At 42.6% G+C, this 7,600-nt stretch overlaps 1 long non-coding RNA gene across 3 annotated transcripts in view; it reads left to right on the top strand.

The window, feature by feature from the left end:
• The first annotated feature begins 377 nt into the window (after positions 1–377).
• The window catches only part of LOC136007314 (uncharacterized), a 28,324-nt gene continuing 21,101 nt past the window's right edge, over positions 378–7,600 (top strand). The window contains exon 1 of one of the 3 annotated variants that reach the window (XR_010609613.1): positions 378–466. This is a non-coding gene — a long non-coding RNA (uncharacterized LOC136007314). The remainder of the gene's footprint in view (positions 467–7,600) is intronic. The other 2 variants (XR_010609611.1, XR_010609612.1) reach the window with 2 other exon arrangements.

Raw genomic sequence — 7,600 nt, 5'->3', positions numbered from 1 at the left:
TGTCAACGAAATACCACTACCATTTTGACTGCAAGCAGCACATCACTGGGAATGTGTCTTTGCTGCGGGAGAGAGAGAGTAGCATTTCTTATTGCAGAAGATAGGAAAGATTTCTGCAGGAACTTTGCAAGGAGCTCACTACACTTTTATTCGGGGCCTTCCACAGGACTTGCTGTTGCCCTGGCCAGTGGACAGAATTGCTGCTGGGAGATGAATTAACTCCTAGTCCCACTTTGACAGGCATGAGGGCTGCATGAATTACACAGCCTAGTGTTTTGGGTGGAGCAGTTCTGGAAGATTCATCCCAGCTGTGTCTCACACCAGGTGGCAAAACAAACTATAAAGGGCTGAGGGGCTGTAGACTCCTATTTTCCCTGCTGTGCTATGGATGGGGGTTGCAGTTTGTAATTGCTGCTCTACTTGTGCTGTGGAGAAGTTTGAGGCTCTGAAGGAGGAGGTGTAAGAGGTATCTAAGTTGGTGTAAGTTTGCTATGACTGGAAGCGTTTAGATATAAGGAGGAAGCTCTTTACTGTGAGGGTGGTGAGGCACTGGAATGGGTTGCCCATGGAAGTTGTGAATGCTCCATCCCTGGTAGTGTTCAAGGCCAGGCTGGACAGAGCCTTGGGCAACATGGTCTAGTGTGAGGTGTCCCTGCCCATGGCAAGGAGGTTGAAACTAGGCCGTCTTCAGGTCCTTTCCAACCCTAAATAATCTATGACTCTAAGTGCCTGGTCAAAGAACTGGGGCAAGTTCATCACATTTTCTGACTTGTGCTAATCCTCAGCCTGTGTTCTTTTACTTTGAAGGCCTTGTGTATGTGTATTAAATATGGCACAGGGAGCTCTATATGTCTGTGAAATTGGAGCATAATGTTTATTGATCTCAAAGGGTTTTTCTTGAGATAACTTTTTCTTTTGTTTTTAATTGCAAGCCTTTTGAGATTGGGTTCTTGTCTTTTGTGACTGTTTGGTGGCAGGCAGAGATGTTGGAGACAGACTGTAGAAAGTGCTTTAAAATCACTGGATGTAAGGGATAAAGAATTAAAAGGCATTCTTTTATTTTAGTCATTTAAAATGTTGACAGTCCAAGGAAAGCTGTGGTCATGTTCTCCATTGCTAACTCATGTTTTAATGTGTGGCCTTATGAGAGCAACAACATATGCTGTTTTCCTAAAGTTGATATTCCTTGTAGTTTACACTCCTCTGATGCAATCTGAGGGGTAAAGCCAAAGTATGTATCTGTTGCCCAATTTGATGCTATTGTACCCTATGATGTTCTATTGCTGAATGAGCTCTTTCGAGAGGCTTGGAAAGCTGTTGTGAAGCTGGGAAACACACAGCTAATCCATAAAAACTTATATATGTAAAGCAGTGTGCAAATGACACCTACTAACTGGAAATTGCTACAGATAAGAGATCTGCCAGCTGAATCACAAAGTATTACTCATAGGAAATACTTACACTAACTTAATAGCCTAGAAATGGTTTTACCCCTCAAACAACCTTCAGAAGTATCAACTAATTTGAAAGAGTGGGCTGCTGTTAAAATAATAATGAATCTAGTCTTGTCCTTTTTTTTTTTCCTTGGTATCCTCCAGGTTTTCTCTGGTGGGGTTTCTGGTGTCTTTTTTTGTTTTATTAATTCATAAAGCACTAGGTAAATTCTTATCTTAAACATAAGCTTATATCCCTCTGGGTTTAAAACAGCATTTCAGCATGTGCTTAAAGCTCAGCGCATTGTTGTCCATGGCCTGCACCCTCCTCCACCAGCAAGACACAGCACGGACAACCATGGGTTCTCTCTTGACTAGCGAGATGTTGAAGCAAGGGGGGTAACCCTGCACTTGTGCTGCTTCCTCATAAATAAGCACTTGAGCGTGAGTCTAATGGTTTGCATTGTTAGGGAGAGATGGGATGCCTGTTGCTGTCTAGCAGGTGGTTTTGGCACGTTGTGGTGACCCTGAGCTTGCGTGGATCAGACTGCCAGTGCAGGAGGAAGCAGAAGTGCATCATGAGCCAGGGAGTTTGCTTGGCTCTCTCTTCCTCAGTACCTAATCGGATGAGCACCTACATAAACATTGTTCGTCATCCTTTTCTGTCTCAGCTTCCTGCATTTTGATGGCGAGCTATGTTTGGGCCACCACATGAGCCCCAGCAGGGTGATGGGTGGCACATGAGGTTGGGGGGCTTTCTGTTGGCATTGCTGTTACCCTTCACTTTTGGGTCCCCTGCTTTGGTGGGGCTGGCTGCCCACACTACCTGTGTGGTCAGTAGCTACATTTCCTTGGTGTTGAGGGTGCTGCTCCGTTTTGCCTGCTGGGAGGGTTTAAAAGAACTTTCTTATTACTCATAAACCGGTGAGACTGCTGTGTGTGGCTGAGGGCTTGCAATAAGAGAGCCTTAAATACTGTTACTATACCTATATAACAATTGTTATGTGATGCTGTAACAATTTCAGCTGCTTAGCAAAAAATATCTGGGAAGGATCTCTAGTCATTCCCCAGGGGGGAGTGGGCCTATTAGAGTAAATAACTAAGAACCTGCTATGTTGCTGGCATAAGCCATTTACATATCTAGCTAATGAGAATTTACTTGTTTTAATTTCAGCGAAGTTTCTGCTGCCTCGCAAGCTTGGTGTCTTGCTTTGCAGTTCAGGGATATCTGGCCTTGCAGTGCAAAGGAGTTTCTTCCTTCTGTTCAAGCTAAAAGGATGCTTTAGAAATTAGGGTGGTGATCCAGAACATGGCAGGCTTATGTTCACTACTTTGCTCCCTCACTGACTGCCAGTGGGATACCTCATCTCATCTGTTGAAAAATAGGGAGGACACAGCTTCTTAGGCTGAAAACTTCATTATAACTCTTTGACTTCATTACTTGTTGAAGGGTACTGTCGAATCTAAAAGAAGAAAATAACCCGTATTGTAACTGTCAAAAGTAGGACAACTCCATGTATGCATAGCCCAGCTGCTGATCTGTTGGCTCAGCTTCTCTCTAAGAGAACTGCAAAGCCACATGGTGTCTCTGGGTACTGGATTTTGTACTTGGACCTCTGTATTAAAACTCATACAGAGTGACAGCTCCCTATTGGATATACATCTGAAGAGCCGCAAGAGTGCAAGTCATTCCAGCAAGGGTCTGGTATAAATTACACTCAGTAAATTGGCTCCAGATAAGTCTATTTTGGACTGTGGAACATGGACTTGTGTGGTGTGCTAAAGCCTCCTGTTTCTTGCCCTGTATCCTTGTAGGGAGCTACCACTGCAGTCATAGAAATACAGATCTAGAGGCTGACAGGTTTTGGATGGCAAAATCCTGCTAGATCACATTTTGCACAAAGACAGCTATTAGCCTCCTGGGCATATGATTTAAGAACTGGGAGGCATGCAGTGGGATCTAAGAGCTGTATCAGATGCTTCATTTAGGTGTAGCAAGTTGTCTTTAAGTGGCAGCATGCACCTTGATTTTGATATATGCAGCCTGAGATTATGGAAGAGGTAGATATGATATAGTTGTTTAAACCTCAAAACATGTTTTAAATAATTGATTTCCATGCATCTAAAGTAAAGATCAGTTATTCACAACACATTTATATTTGCAAAAAACCTCAGTATGACAAAATAAATACTTGTAAATAATTTAAAACATATTTGGAAAACACATTTGGAGGCTTTTAATGTTGCAAAATATGTCTCTAACAGTGGTAAACCCTCAATAAAGATGGTTTAATAATTCTTTGTATATTTAATACATAAGTGTGCTGCTTGTAGAAAAAATATTTGAAAGTTTGGCAATGGGGGGATGAGTTCATAAAGCCAGCTTCTAAGTTTAGACCTGTTTTGTGAAAGGCATGCACAGAAGTATGTGAGAAGGAACTGGGCTTTATATTAAGAATCCCTAATTATTGATTCAGTGCAGGTGTAAAGCAGTACTTCATAATCTGATAAAGCTGTGTTGTGGAGGTTCAGACTTGAAAATAAGAAGTATTTCTTTACAGAGGGTGGTCAGAAACTGCAACAGGTTTCCTAGAGAGGTGGGAGGTGCCCCAAGCTTGTTGGTGTTTAAGGACCGTTTGGACAATGCTTATAATAATGTGCTTGAATTTTTGGTCAGCTCTGAAGTGGTCAGGCAGTTGGATGATTCTTGTCCCTTCCAGCTGGACTGTTCTAGATCAGGTTAGCAATGTTTGGTGAGGCTTTCCAGGCTATTAAGACCAAGAAATGTAAAGTAGATTTTAAAATAGATGGAGGTATCTAAAGGAGAATTTGTCTAAACTGAGGTTTTGGCTGCTTACTCTATATCCCAATAATGTTCTGCACCTCTGCAGAAAGCTGAGATGTGCTTTCAGGGCTATATCTGTGTGTAAATGGTAGAGAGAAATACTGCTAAGCGTGGTCATCCATTGGAGGAAGGACTGGGACACCTCTTAGGAGAAGGAATGAATGCAGGGCTTCTCCAGCTCTACCCTTCCCAGAGGATGGGCAGCTACCCGAGTCCCTATGACTACTTCTGTTCCCTTCCCTGGCAGCAGTGTATGCTGTGGTCCCACTGTCAGGGAGTTTTAGTTCCATGCCTGTATTTTACCTCCTGATGCAAACAATGAGTGAGTTGTAACTCTTGCTTTATGAAAAGAGGCAGGCTGGCTGCCCATCCTTGGGCAGAGTTTCTGCAGATTTCACTGGGTGCTTCCTTGGAACACGGACAGCAGAGCATGCACCAAAAGAGCACTCGGAGACTAAACATTCAGTGTCACTTCAGTCTCGCTTGTAATGTGATTAAGCTGCCTGCCTGTAAAATGCTCCCTTCCTGTAGTAAAACAGCTGTTACTCAAAATCCAGTTCAGATATTGAAGTTCCCTTCCTATAGTGAGATCAATTCTGATGAAATATAGATGGGCATAGTAGTTTTGCAAGATAGATTTTGAGCTGGTTTTGATTGTATGCCTGTTATATACTATCATAATACAATTGGCTTCCTTGAAAATAGTTGCTGGTTGCAGTGATTTGAAGGCTTTGTCTACATGAAGTATGTTATACTGAATTAAGGTGTGAATGCAAATCATATTACCTTTTCTTGGGCACTGGAGTGGGTTCCCCACAGAAGTTGTGAATGCTCCATCGCTGGAGGTGTTCAAGGCCAGGTTGGACAGAGCCTTGGGTGCATGATTTAGTGCAAGGTGTCCCTGCCCATGGCACGAGGGTTGGAACTTGATCTTTAGGTCCTTTCCAACCCTAACTATTCCATGATTCTATGATTCTTCAAGTTTCTATGTGAGTAGTCTTGCACTGAGTACCTTCAGAGTTTGGGCTAATCCACATCAAAAGTTAATTAGCATCTTAATCTGTTCTGTGCAACTTTCTCCATGGTCAGCAGGCTAAATCAATATTGGTCCCAATGTCTGTAAGCTCACAAATTGCCTGCCTGTCTTTATTCATTCCCATTATATAGCAGTGTGATTATATATTCAGTGTTTCTGAAATATTCTCAGCTTGGAATTCCCCAGTTAGAAGTTAAATGTTTCATGTTGTGCTTGCTCTCTGTCTCAGTGTGGTGAGGGTACCTGAATACAAGCGAACCTCCTTGATCTCTAGAGTGAAGAAGTTGAGGTGGGCATCATCTTCCATACTATCAAATACTATTTTGCATGCTTTTAAGGAAAGGGTAATGCAACACAGAATGCTGTACATGGGTTCTTCCAGCTCTGACTTAGTCTCTTTTATCTGTCTCTGACCACAACAGATGTTGGCAGCCTTTCTATTCCATATCCTTAAGTCAGACAAAGAATATAAGTTCCGCTTAGAGAAGCTGTAAGGGAAAAAATTAACCCTTTCAGGAGGCTTTTCCCTAGGTTGTTTGGTTCTTTGTTTTTTGTTTGTTGTTTTTGCTTGGTTTTGCTTTTGTTTTTTTTTTTAAGCTCTTGACTTAATATTAAGGAAAAAAGTCAAATGTCCGAAATGACAATATTTGGGGCATCCTCAGCTTAAGTTTCATAGGAGTGCTCCTTGGTATCTGCATTTCCAGTCAAATTCCCTCTTACTGGGGACACAGGTTAAAAAGTTCATTGTGAATACTTCTAATATGCAGTTAGCAAAGGAATTTGCATGGAATGGCAGCAGTGCTGTAAAAGGCTTATGAGTATAATCTTCAGCATAGACACCATAGATAGTACTGGCCATCTTCAGAAAAAATAGTCCCTCTTGCCCTTAAACAATCAATCTGTTGATTTTATTGCACTGACCATGGCATGAAACATTATTTTGAATATTTGAAGAGAAGTAGCCTATTTTTTCCCTATAGGCATAATTAACAAGGACTTCACATATCTAGATTCTCTTCAGGATAACCTTGGACTGTTTGTTTTCATCTTTAAACTCGAGCAAAAGCAAGCAAGAAAAACAAAGCCATGACTGTAATTGTGCAGATATTTTATTCTTATGTTTTACTTAAGCTTATCTGAAAGTCATAACGAAGAAAACACTAAATATATCTATGCTGCAAGAATTTGACAAGTGCCCATTATATTTCCCATAGCCCTTGCAGTCTCTTCACTGCTGCTGTCTTTAAGATGACCAGCTATTGGAAAGATCCTGGCAATGGCAGAACCAAGCCAGCATTCTTACCGTTCTCCTGCTGCATTCGTACTTCTAACAGAGCCCTGTACAGCTTGATGTGTAGCTAGTTAGATGCCTTCAAGGGTGGGGGCTGTAAGGATCTAATTTTACTGACTGACATGGACTGCAAAAGCATACACAGCTTGCTCATATCCTTTGTGGAGTTGGAAGCGGAGCAACCTTTTTTCTTTTTTCCCTTTTTTTTCCTACCACACAGAGACGCCATCACATGTGTTCAGAGGCTGATGAGCTGAGAGGGTCTGGGAGCCACATGTGACCAGCAGAACAAGCATCCATGTAGAGAAGAGTTTCAGTGGGAGATGACTTTTGGGAAAGTTCCCACAGAAATGCCATTGTGGCATTTCTGTCCTTGTTGGGCCTGATTCTATTTATTCTGAGGCTACTTTACATCTTCCTAGCACCACAAAAATACCTTAAAACTTGCATGAAACACACTTGCAATCACATCAGGGCACTCTGGCATTGCCAGGGATGTGCCCAAGGGCTGCTTGCGTCAAGGTAGATCTGTCCTAATGCTTTTATTCGTACAGTAGCTTCTGCTGAGTCACAGTGCTTGCCTGACAGCCAGGAAAAGGAAGGGCTTGTTCTCATTAGGGGGTATCAATGCTATCTGGTGGCTGCAGAGCACTGGGGCACAGAGTGTCCTGAGGTGGGGGGTCACAGAAGACTTTCTGGAATATCAAGGCAGGAACGCATTAGTGTGATGAGCAGTGCAGTTGGAAAGATACTTTCAATAATAAAACACAGTGGTGTATCCTTAAGGCTTAATCTCCCAAGTGTAAAAAGTAGGGGTTGATCCCTCCTCTCCTGTGAGAATGGAAGCAAAAGGCCTTGGGAGGCTGGCATGTCTGCACGAGCAGGCTGGTCTCCATCCGGTTTGCTTGTGAAAGTGTGGGCACCATGTTCTCTGAGGGCAGAGCTGCAGGTCCCCTAGCCTGAGTCAGCCTCCAAAGTAGCTGCCCTTTCAGAGA

This window comes from Lathamus discolor, chromosome 1, assembly GCF_037157495.1.
Source record: "Lathamus discolor isolate bLatDis1 chromosome 1, bLatDis1.hap1, whole genome shotgun sequence".
Classification (NCBI taxonomy): domain Eukaryota; kingdom Metazoa; phylum Chordata; class Aves; order Psittaciformes; family Psittacidae; genus Lathamus; species Lathamus discolor.
This window is presented reverse-complemented; position numbering and strand designations above follow the sequence as displayed.